This window comes from Callionymus lyra, chromosome 1 (genome assembly GCF_982586985.1).
Source record: "Callionymus lyra chromosome 1, fCalLyr1.hap1.1, whole genome shotgun sequence".
NCBI classification, from domain to species: Eukaryota; Metazoa; Chordata; class Actinopteri; order Syngnathiformes; family Callionymidae; genus Callionymus; species Callionymus lyra.
Genome location: NC_141818.1, coordinates 41281020 through 41293044, shown reverse-complemented (window position 1 = coordinate 41293044; position 12025 = coordinate 41281020).

Genomic DNA, 12025 nt, shown 5'->3' with positions numbered 1-12025 from the left:
GATTAGCATACTATCAAAAAGCTTTCTTCGCACGTGATGCAGTAACATCTCCCGGCCTTAAGTGTTTTATGGCGAGCGAGACCGTATCATGGCGTGCACATCAACAATGCACGCCAGGGTACCCGGGCGGCTAGCCGCGCTTTGGACCCGCTGCTGTTAGTGTTGCACCGGATGCGTGAGGAAGATGCCGGGCTTGGACCGGAGCCCATTACTGGCGCTGCCTGTCAGGAGCCATTAGGCGTACGCTCCTTGATTAATGCCCTAAGTGACGGTGTGAGCACCACTTTGAGACCGGCGAGAAGGGAAGAGCGAGGGAGCGCAGGCCTACTAATCGAGCCACGGAGGTGTCGGAGATATTGTTTGAGGATGCATTTTTGTCAAATGAAAAAAAAAAACATCGGCAAGAGAACATTTATTTTTTCATCACGTTGAATTGTTTGATTCCTCTTTTTAAGGTGGTCCTGTTTAAGGGAGAAGATCCCCGAGTTCCTCCCTCCTCCCCCCCCCCAAACTCTCAGCGCCTGCTATTGTGACCCATGAATTATTGATTAACTCTGGTAATAGAAAAGATAGAACCGCAGTGTGCTTTGACCTGCCACTTCTGTGGAGGATAAGTGTAAATGTCATAAAGTTATGCATATGCATGCAGATGATGACATAAGATTTTTTCCGCAAAATTGGATAACCCGTCTCCACCGCGGGGGGATATTTTTTACCATATGGATATTTGAGCCGTCTGGATTTAGGCGGTCTAATCCGGGTTTTTTCTGCAATCTGAATATTTTGTTACAGACGCAGAGAAAAACCTGTTCTTGTTAAATCAAAATGGGGTCGAAGACATCTTTCATTTCAGTGTTGTTGCCACCTTACCTGTCGGTCTGTTAAAGGTCAACTAATGTCTTGATTTAAGTGTGTCCTAAATAGATGTCGGACTCTATTGTATCATCAGTATGTTTATATTTGTACAAAACTGTCTTTTTATTAAAATATTTACATTAGAAAAAGTTCTAAAGCTCCTCCCACTAAATCCACTTGGAGATTAAATGTTGTTTACCAAAGCCACGCCCACTGTGCTGTGATTGGTCCAACATCAACATTTGTCACTGCGCATCATTAAACATGGACGTCTCCACCTCCAAGGGACTCATAGTATAAACAAAGCAGGGCGTGATTATAGCTGGCTGGACTAGGAGTGGAGACATTATTACCTCATAGTGGCTCTTGTAACCTCTCGTTCGTTGAGATTTCGGACGAGGAAAACATCATCATGATGAGGGATTTACTCGATGCAAACCCGTCAGGTCATGTCAGGAATTTTGAGTGAATTTTGATGATGAGAATCAAATGATTTAAGTCTGGTTGTGTTCTGTTGTTCCAGCTTTATTAACAAAGGTCCATTTAAATGGCTTCTAACATCATCCAAGAGCAGAACCAGTAAAAAAAAAGAGAAAAATTAGAAAAATGTTTACACACCATACAAATATTAACCATTAGAGTGTTTTATTGTTACACCACTCATAAGGGGTTTAAAGCAGGGGGTCCCCAACATATTTTATCACCACCCACCAGTATTATTTCGGCATTTTATTCACAAACCGGCCTTGAGATAAAATCGTGTCTACAGCCACAAGCTAATTTTACTTTAGGAGACAATACCATCTTTTCTCAAAACAAAATGCATATCAAAGTAACAAAGTAACTCAATAATACAAATTATCCACAGACGATCCCGTAGGTTTGCTTTAGTAAGAGTCTGATGAAGGAAAACAAATAGAAATGATTGAGAATAGAAGTGACAAACTTTTGTAACCAAAACAGACTGTGGAGAGAGAGCCGGGTGAGAGAAGGAAGTAACAGAATTGGAATTGTGTATTCGTCTTTGTTAATATGTATTAAATGTGGTCAAATGTATCTATCTATATTTATCTATCTATCATTTAAATTTTGAAATGATACACATTTTCATGGGGGTCTTCTTCCCCCTCCAGGTGTAAAACCTTCTTTGAAAATTACATTTTTTAAACAATATCACAGTAATGTATTGACAAAAAGTCACTTACTTTAATGTGTATTTTGGGTCAGAATATCATATTTGATTTACTTTATGACAGTAATATTTCTGGAAAAAATCATTATTTTATAATCCTAAACTAACCTCAACAAACAAGATTTTTTTTTTTGTTGTAACTTTCTAATATTAACCGTGAAAAAAGCAAAAATGTCAGGTTAGTGTTTGGGTCCGTGTGCAACAAGTAATCCTCCAGAGCGGAGAGGCCCATGTGTTCCAAGCCCTCCTTCAAATGAATCCATTTGCTTTGGGTTGTGTTCTCGTGATGATCTTTCCTTTCCACAGCGGATCAATAAATGAAACGCTATGTTTAAACTGAATCAAATTTTCCAGTTGTTGGCGTTTGGGCTTTCATCCGCAACAAGCAGCGACACCACTCACTCTTTGCCTTATCGTATATACAATTAAACGCCCCAGTAACTTGCACGTTTTCATTAGATTGAACCTCGCAGGGATGTCGCCGTAACAACCCCCTCGTCCTCCACGCTAAAGAGGTGACCGGCCACAGTAATTGCTTGATGCTGTGTTTACATTTATTCATGACACGGAGCACCGCCTCCTCACCCACGTATCCACCTGTCACCCTTTTGCTGTGACGATCAAATATATCAAACTACAATCTCTAATCAGCTCCTCCTTCAGCAGCTCCACGTGTCATATTCGCCGCCAGACTTCGCCGATAATTTCCGCTTCATGCATTTCATTGCGCCAAAAATCCATGTGCACTCACCCACATCCTGTATTGATTACTTCAAGTGCAAACATTCGGCCGATTGAGATATACATAATTGTAGGGTTGTCAGGGGAGGACGAGGCGTGATAACCAGCATCTTTCTCAGAGATGTGACACCATGGATCAAGTGCAAAGGGAAAAAAAAAAAACGTGTCTGTTGAGAATCAATCGCGTCAACAGGAACCATTTTCTTTTGTAAAAATGACAATTAATTTCGAGGATTTTCCTTCAGAATTTACACACACACCTCTTTATGATTTTAAAAGTTTGAACACACACTGTTTTTTCCACCTTTTTTTTTAGCAACAACTAACAGGTTTACATGTGTTTGAGCAAAAGTAAACCAATAAAAGAAATACAGTTTCCTGACTACAGAGCTCATGGAGTTATATCACGGAGGCTCACAGTGCCATTTACTAAGAATCTGGGTTTTTATTTCATTTCTATTTTCATTAAACATTGTGATTTTGCCACATTTTTTCTACTTTTTATGAAAGAAGAATTTGCTCTTATGGTCAAAACCATTTTATAACTCCAGAAAGAAGTGAATTAATCTGAAAATAATAACTAATGCTTAGTTTACATGTTGAGTAGACAAGAGTGAATGAGTCAGGGCCGGGTCTAGACAGTCATGTATGAGGGGGCAGCCACAAATCTTGAGGGGGCATTGTGCTGTTACTTACTTACTTACATGTAAGTTTGAGGGGGCACAACATTTATTTGAGGGGGCCAGGCCCCCTCTTGCCCCTGCCTAGACCCGGCCCTGGAATGAGTCTGGATCAAATGAATGCATGACATCTGAAGGCACACTTTTCAAGTTTTGAAAAATATAAAGGATTTGAAGTCCCAAAAATACCGTACGATAGTAATTATTTTGAGTTTTTGTTGCAGTTTGTTTGTATAGTTGTCTGCACCAGTTGATGAACATGAAAGTAAAACACGCTACTTGAGAATGAAAAGAAGTCTTTTCTTGTCCTGTTGGAACATTTCCTTTTTTTTTTAACCAACTGCAAATACTAAACTGGAGAACTGTGATGGATCATCCATCTTTTTTGTTTTTTACTTTGAGTATTAAATCAGGATTATTTAAATGACATTACTTGTTAAAAGATTATTCCTGTTTAGCAAAAAACTCTAAAAAGTATAAATAAACGTAAGGCTCGTTCTATGAAGTGATTGTTAGTTGTTGTTTGTTTTATGTATTTCTTTCAGTTTAACAAATTGTTTGGTTTGTTTTTGCGGATTAGTATTCATTCATAGATTCAATCTTGTTTTCACTAGTGATGTTCTAATGAAGCCTCACAAAGCAGTGTCATTATTTTCAGAGTCCACTAGATGGCGGTCGTTACACTATTTTCCTTTATTTTGAACAACTGTTCTAATGAAACATAATTTTTTAAACTGATGGCGCCACCTACTGACCTTTAAACAACATGACACTGTTTCATGAAGCTTCATAAACACCGTTACTAGTTCTCGCCTCCAATACCCAAGTCCGCTTGAAATACTTTTTCGTATTGTTGATTTATTCCTCAGGTTGCTGTATGGTTTTGATTTATTTACATTCCGTAGATTCCTTTTTATTTATGGTGTGGAGGCCAAAAAATTAACAGTGAGCTTTTTCCCCATTCTTGTGTTCATTTCTATTAGAACGTGTTCTTTTTAAACATGTATAAAATAATAAACCTGGTATGATTTGATATCCATGGAAAAAGAGATGCTAGAAGATTAAAAAAGACAAAAAAAACAATAGTAGATGCTCATTCTTGTTCACTTTCCCTGCTTCTGTTGTTTTTTTGTTACAGCTCCGCATCAAGGGAATTATTGTGTTCACTGTGAACTTTGTAGAAAAACATTGGGAAGTTTTGCTTGGACAAGACATTTAAGTGTCTGTTAGAAAACCATTTATTCATGTTCTACTCTTCGATACACAACCACTCTATATTTTTGGACTGTGGGAGTAAACCAGAGTGCCCGGAGTAAACCTGTAACAAAGTGTAAAACCATCCAAATGTGATATTTAAAGGAGAATTTAGAAGGAATATTCTGAGTTTGGAAAAATGTGTTTTTCTCATTGAGAGGAATATAAAGCGTTTATTAATTTAGAAGACTAAATAGTACAAGTTATGTTTGCGTAATTAATTTCCAAGAATGCCCACAACTGTTCTGTTCGTTGATGCAACACCAGTTTGGTTTGCTGCATCAAAGAACTCTCCCTCGGCTCACGGAATTCAGAGACACAGTGAGAAATAATACGACTCTAATCATGGCTAAAGTCAACACTGTTCCCTCTTGAAAAGCGAAAAAAAAAAAAGAAAGACATCCCTAAAGTTTGTATTTTAGTAATGAAAAGCAAACAGTAGCCGCTGCAATTACCTGACCCGTGACACCGAGGTGATGAAAGGTCTCGGCAGAATCTGGGCCGAGCCTCGTCTCCGCGGCCGTAATGGATTCAGCCGCACACGTGTTCGAGGCACGGATGTGTTATAACTCCATCAAGCTCCCGTCTCCTGTGAGTCCACCAGGTTACACAAACACAGAAACACCTGCTGGAATTTCACTTTTTTTTTGCTTCCCTTTCCTCCGAGATGACGCCTCGTGTTGGAGGTTAGCACCACTGTTTGTGTTTGTTGAGTAATCGCCTCGACAAACCTCCCGTTGCTACGAGATCGTCGGCTGAAACTGATTCTTCAACACGTAGGTTTTTGACTGGAGATGAAAGGGAGGGCCAAAATAAAATCCATATTTGATACTGAATCCCCTCGTGGTCACGTCGTCTTTCCTGCCATCGTAGAAGACACTAGGAAGAAAACGTGTCTCCTCTTGACCCCAGTCGCTTAGTATATCAAATAGGCTACCAGACGTTGTGATAAGGATCTGATAACATGATGTTTTATCCATGAGCACCTGCAACGTTCACACTTATTAAAGGTATTTAGAAAATGGATCAAAAGTCCCAAAAAATCTAACACCAAAAAGTGAACAGATGTAATGATTAGAATAAAAATAGATCAAGAGTAAGAGAGAAGAACTACTTACCTCAATATCTATGACATCCTATTGACAAAAATGGTGCTTTGAGGCACTCCATGTTATTTTCATACAGAAGGGAAAGTGCTGAGCTAAAGTATTTTTTCTAAATCAAATTTACTTATCATTATTATTGTGTCACTGCATGTGCGAGAAAGTAATGTGAAGAACATAGCTGTGTCTTAAATCGCATACTTGCGTACTCAAAGGTAGTATTTTTAGTTCGTAAGTGCGTCTCAATTCTTAGTATGAGAAATTTAGTCACTAAATTGCAGTACTAAAATGCCCACAAAACTGAGTATGGTTCGATGGACACTATCTACACTAAACGGCTCCATCTTAGTGACGTTTTAAACAGAAGTTACTTCATATATATTCATATACTTACAGGTGTATTTTCGGCAGCAGTAGAAGGATGAGTTGTCTTCGGTGCTGATACCAGCTTAAATATCTCGTGCATATTTCGATTCTCATATTTATTCTTTATTTATTTTTCCAAACTTGCAAAACGTGCTGCCAGCAGGTGGCGATAACGTTCCATCAGCTGGCTGCAACCATCGTTAAATAGTAGTAGAAGAAGAAGCTGTCGCATCATTTCCGGTTAGTGCGTAGCAGCAGTGTTTGATTTGAGACGTACTATCGGTTGAGAATTTGCGTACTAGTTAGTATGTACACTATCCTGATACATACTAACTTCTAGTATACTAAGAGAAGTATGCGATTTCAGACACAGCACATGTCTCTGAAGGAGTGAACTCCATCATTTGACCTTCAGGATAACTCATTTTTCTTATCTCAAAACGAAAATATAATGGCGAACTAACAGCTCCGTGATTCATCCGACGGACATGTCAACTCTGTGTTGTTCTTCTTTTTCACTTGTATACTAGTGAAATGTTTGACTTTAAACCAGAAATCTGAAATCTAGTGATGGGTTGATGAACCGGTGTCATGTTATTTAGAGGTCAGTAGGTGGCGCCAACAGTTGCGATGTTTCAAAACAAAGGAAAATAGTGCAGAGACCGCCATCTAGTGGACTCTATTAATAATGACACTGCTTCATAAAGCGGCATCAAACCATCACTACTGATTTCTTCTCCTTTTAATAAAATCACGAGTCAAATTCCTAACCAGACACAACCAAAAGTGGCTCCAAATCAACACATGGGTTGTTCTGGATGCGATCGCTAAAGCTACTATAGAGACGACCGTTGCTGACTCTCGATGCCATCTTGACCGCGGTGCGGTCGCTGCCGTCTTCAGGGGTGAAGCCTGCACCTCCACACCTCTGCCCTCCACACATCTCGGCGGCCTCCGCTAATGACCTGTACTCGACAAATACCCGGGACTCTCGGGTGGCTTCCTCCATCCAGCCGCTCCGAGATGATGAAAGGGCTCACATAAAATAAACTGACAGTTGCAACTCATTGCGAGGTGCAGGCAGCACTGTAGGAGCAGCTGAGACCACAGGATCCCTGCACTGCTTCCTTTTTTTTTTTTTTTTCTTTTTTTTAACCTTCACCCCCACCATCCTCCTTCGACCTCCTCCTGTGTGTTCTCAGTGTGTGTGCGCGCTCGCAGAGCTGGTGTCGCCATCGCATCTCGCTGTAAAAACTTGACTGTTATTAAGCATCTAAAAGCGAGCGCGGAGAAACTCGCTCTGCAGACTAACTAATGGGGGTGAAATTAGATCCCCCCCCGTCCACTGTTCTCTAATTAAAGCCTGTTCCTGCCTCTTTTTTTTTCAGTCCATTAAGCAGAAAGTGTGACCACCCCTCTCTCGCCTGCACACATGACACACTCCAATCAATACACTCCCACTGGCTGCCTCACTCGGCGCCTCAAATGAATAGATTGCAGTGGACTATTATGTCTAATTGAATTTCAGTGAAGACACCACGCGGAGCCGAGTCCGAGAGTTCTTTCTGATACAAAATGAAGAGTTTTGTGATCTGATGGAACATTTTAAAACATTTAATGGTTGGAATCAAATAAAACGACGTTTGCAAATACAATAAAAATCCAAATTACTGTTTATATTATTCATTTGTTAATGTTTTGTTTATTCAAATGGATGAAATGATAAGTATAATTCAGAATTATATGCATCCAGAGCAAATAAATCAATACTTTTAATATTAGTTATCGTTATATTATCTTATAAATGGAAATATATAAACAAAAATCCAAAACAGACATTTATAAGTTATAAATAGTACAGTTTTTTTTTTTTGTAGATAGTTAGATAAACTTTATTGATCCCTCTGGAGATCTCCTTCGGGACATTTTTTTTTCCAGCACACAGCAACACAGACAAGATTAATAAAAACAAGAACAAGAAGAAATAACACGAGAAATTACAAAAAGTATAAAGAACATAGATCCAAGAAAAATAAAGAAAAGAATACGAAGATTAACATAGAATAACATATTTTTTTCCCTCCATCCTACCCCCAAACTCAGACCTAAACAATCTAATAGCACGAGGAATGAATGAGTCCCTGAGTCTATTAGTGTTGCATCATGGGAGAAGCATTCATGCACTCCATCTGCTTCTGACTGTCATCATCCATCACTGTCAATAAATAATTGAACATGTTTTTTAAATTTTAAAAAGGACACGAGAAGAGTCGCCTCTACATTGTCTTTCACTCCTGAGATTTTTAACGACAACTTTAATTATAAAATCTCAAACAGTATTTCGCAATAATGAGCCGCATGGAATGTTTGCTTCCTGGTTTTCTGTGCAACACATCACTGTTGAGTCTCTCTCACACACATGCACACACACACACACACACACACCTCTCCTCTTAACCCTGCAACACAAAGGTTTACATTAGCACATCAGGCCCCAGGAGAGCGTGGTCCCGTGGCTGGTGGCTGTGGGGGTTCAGCTGAATGGGGGAGGCTGGCAGATGGTTCAGTGGTATGTGTGATGATGGACAGACTGACAGATAGTGCTGACTTTGTTATTCTTCTGTCATTTTGTCTGTGGAGTAGTTCGTCATGCCGAGGTCACATTTCCTCACTTTCATTTCCTCTCCGACTCCTGATGACTTGATTATAGTAAAATATTTGAACATATATTTGTGTGAATGACTCAAAGTGTCTGTGTAATTTGCTTGAAATTATAAAGTATTTATATTATTATTTATTATTATTGTTAATATTTATTGCAAAATAAAAAACTTGAAAAAGGGATTTCTAGAAATATATGTATACATTAGATAAAACATAACAGTAAAAGTATGGAACTAAATAAAATGGAGAAATAACATTATTATTATTATTATTATCATCAATTATTATAAATATAATTTATAATAATAATAATACATTTTATTTAAAGGCATCTTTCTTGGCACTCAAGGTCACCATACATGGGGTACATACATAAAACATTTAAAACACAACAATAAACTATGTATGAATAAAAAGTAGCACATTCTTAATTATTATTATTTTTAATTTCTTATAAATGAGAATTACTTTTAATATCTTGTATCTATAAAAGACGGCACTGAAAACTGCCATACTATGTATTTGAACGTAACTCAGATTATTATTTTTTAAATTCATGCATGATAAAAAAAATCCTCTGACGCTTTATTAAAATACTTTCAAGAACTGAGAAAAAATTGCATTAAAAAATGTTTATTTTTGGAAAATATATCTGAAAGAAGTGACTAAATCATATTTATATTGATAGAGATGATAATTCCATTTTATTAATAATATTTAATGAAGACAAAATCCTAGTTGCTTTGACATGATTTATGGAATCAATTGTAATTTGACGTGTTCTAGTGCAGGTATAATTTAGTTCGATGTAGAAACCACCAGAATAAAATATCAGGTTTGCTGGTGTCAGTCTCGGAGCTCTGCTCATAGTTTACATTACTTTTTAATACACTGTGCAAATCTGTCCCATCAATTTCTTATTAAAACATCCACGTTCTCCACTGAGCCTGTGATCATCTCATTGTGCGGCTTCAATGACCACCGCGGCTGTTCCCGAGCCCATTAGCACGCCGGCTCAAAGCAGGTGCCAAGGCTAATATTTAGCTAACAATTAATATTTAATAGCAATCCCGCATTGGCTCCTTTCCTAAGGTCCAGCGGATACCATTAAACCTCAGCCCATAGAAACTGGTGTTATTACACGTTCTTGAATATAAAAGAGATTAATAATTTAGCGCGAGCCAACAAATTAGGACCATCATTAAAAAAATAGGCTTGAAACCATTCTGTGGAAAAAAACCAGCCCGGTTCAAGGTAATGCCAAGGCTCTCTTGATAAAGAATTACAGCATTAATTTGACAAAGTGAACTTATTGCCTCGACCCTCTTTGTAGAGACCCCGGGAGCCTTTAGAGTAGAGGATGGGAACAACAGTATTCATGTTGAATTTATTTTAATGTTGCCTATAAAACTAGTTTGTCCTTGTCATGGGTTAACCCTTGATCCCACCACTCCACTCGCCTCTTTAAGATCTTTTCAGAAATGAACATGTCCCGAAAAATATTTATAAACTGACCATAAAGACCAGTTATGTGCTCGATTTAGCCTCTGTGTAAACGTAAACAGATTGACCTAAAAGAGATGGTGGCTTTAGCTTCTTTCTTGTTTTTGGCTAGGTCTTGGGTTAAGGTAAGGTAAGGTAAAACTTTATTGATCCCTCAGGAGGTCTACTTCGGGAAATTGTTTTTTTCCAATAGCCAGCAATTTTTCATAAACAATAAAAAATAATAAATAAAAAAAAAATAAGAAGAAGAACATAAAGCGAAAAAGAACAAGATGACACAATCTAAGTCTAAAGATAAAGAACATAGGTCAAAGAAAAACAACAAAGACAAAGGATACAAAGACTAACATAGAACAGAACATCCAGATACTCTCACTCCACTCCTGTCCCCGAACTCAGAATTGTACAATTTAATAGCCCGAGGAATGAATGAGTCCCTGAGTCTATTTGTTTTGCACCTGGGTATGAGCATTCGTGCACTCATAGCGTTAGGTTAGGTTAGCGATGACATCGATCTGTAAATGTTTAGATTTGGGATTGAAATCATCTTAGTTACATTTTTACATTGTTGCCTCTCTCAAGCAGGATAATACAATATATAGTGTTAGCTGTGGTGCTAACTAGTGTTAGCTTCCGTATCACTTAAAATGGTTTTAGCCATACAAAACAATAATGACCAAAAACAATTATGACTATTTTCAAATGCACTATACATCAGTGAAGGTATCCTCAGGTCAGGATTCTGACATATTTATTTTACGTTAAGTTTTACTTGCAAGTAAATGGAACACAGAGTTTACATGTATGTCTGAATCCTTTCTGAAGCAAAGAGCTGTTAGTTTGCTGTTACATCTGTGTCGCAATTTACGATCCATCACAGCAGAGTGGGTGTGATCATGGTAAACAAGATTTCATCTCAATGGACGGGGCTTAAGATTATTTTCTAATGTAAATATTTCAATGAAAAGAGAGTTTTTTTTTTACAAACAGACACATACTGATGATACAATAGAGTCCAACATCTATTTAAGACTCACTCGAAAGTCAGAAATTGACTATCAGCTATTTTTAAATGACTTTAAATGGTCTACGATACAGCCAATCCAGGACATCGTCGAAGTACCCCAGACATATCCCGTAAGGGTGAAAACCATTTTTCGTTGTCGAAAAAAGCATCAAGTGCATTATTTTCTATTGAGAAGTCAACAAATAAATAGTAATAACCAGTCATTAAGTGTTGTTTTGCCAGATAGTAACAAATTAACCATTTAGTAAACACCAGTTTAAAACTTTGAATCACCAGATTCTTTATATTTCTGTCCACAGATTTCCTTGCTTGTTCCCGTGTATTGCTTTGAAAACAGGTGTGTTTGGACTGTTTAGAAACCTCCTACATTAAAGTGTGTGTTCAGGATTCCCATCCAATTCCCACTGAGCAAACACTCGAGTTTGTGCAGACGGAGCGGCTCGTGTACTCGAGTTCGCCTGTTGCTGGAGGCGCTGTTGCTTTGCTTGTGTGATATTACCATTTACCAGCCGTTTTGAATTTTATTTGAGCCGGGATGAAAAGATCAGGGGAAGAAAAAAAAAAAAGGTGCGCGCCGGCAGACGCATCTTAATCCCGGAATTACTTCTTCTAACCCTCCCACATTCCATACACTCGCGCG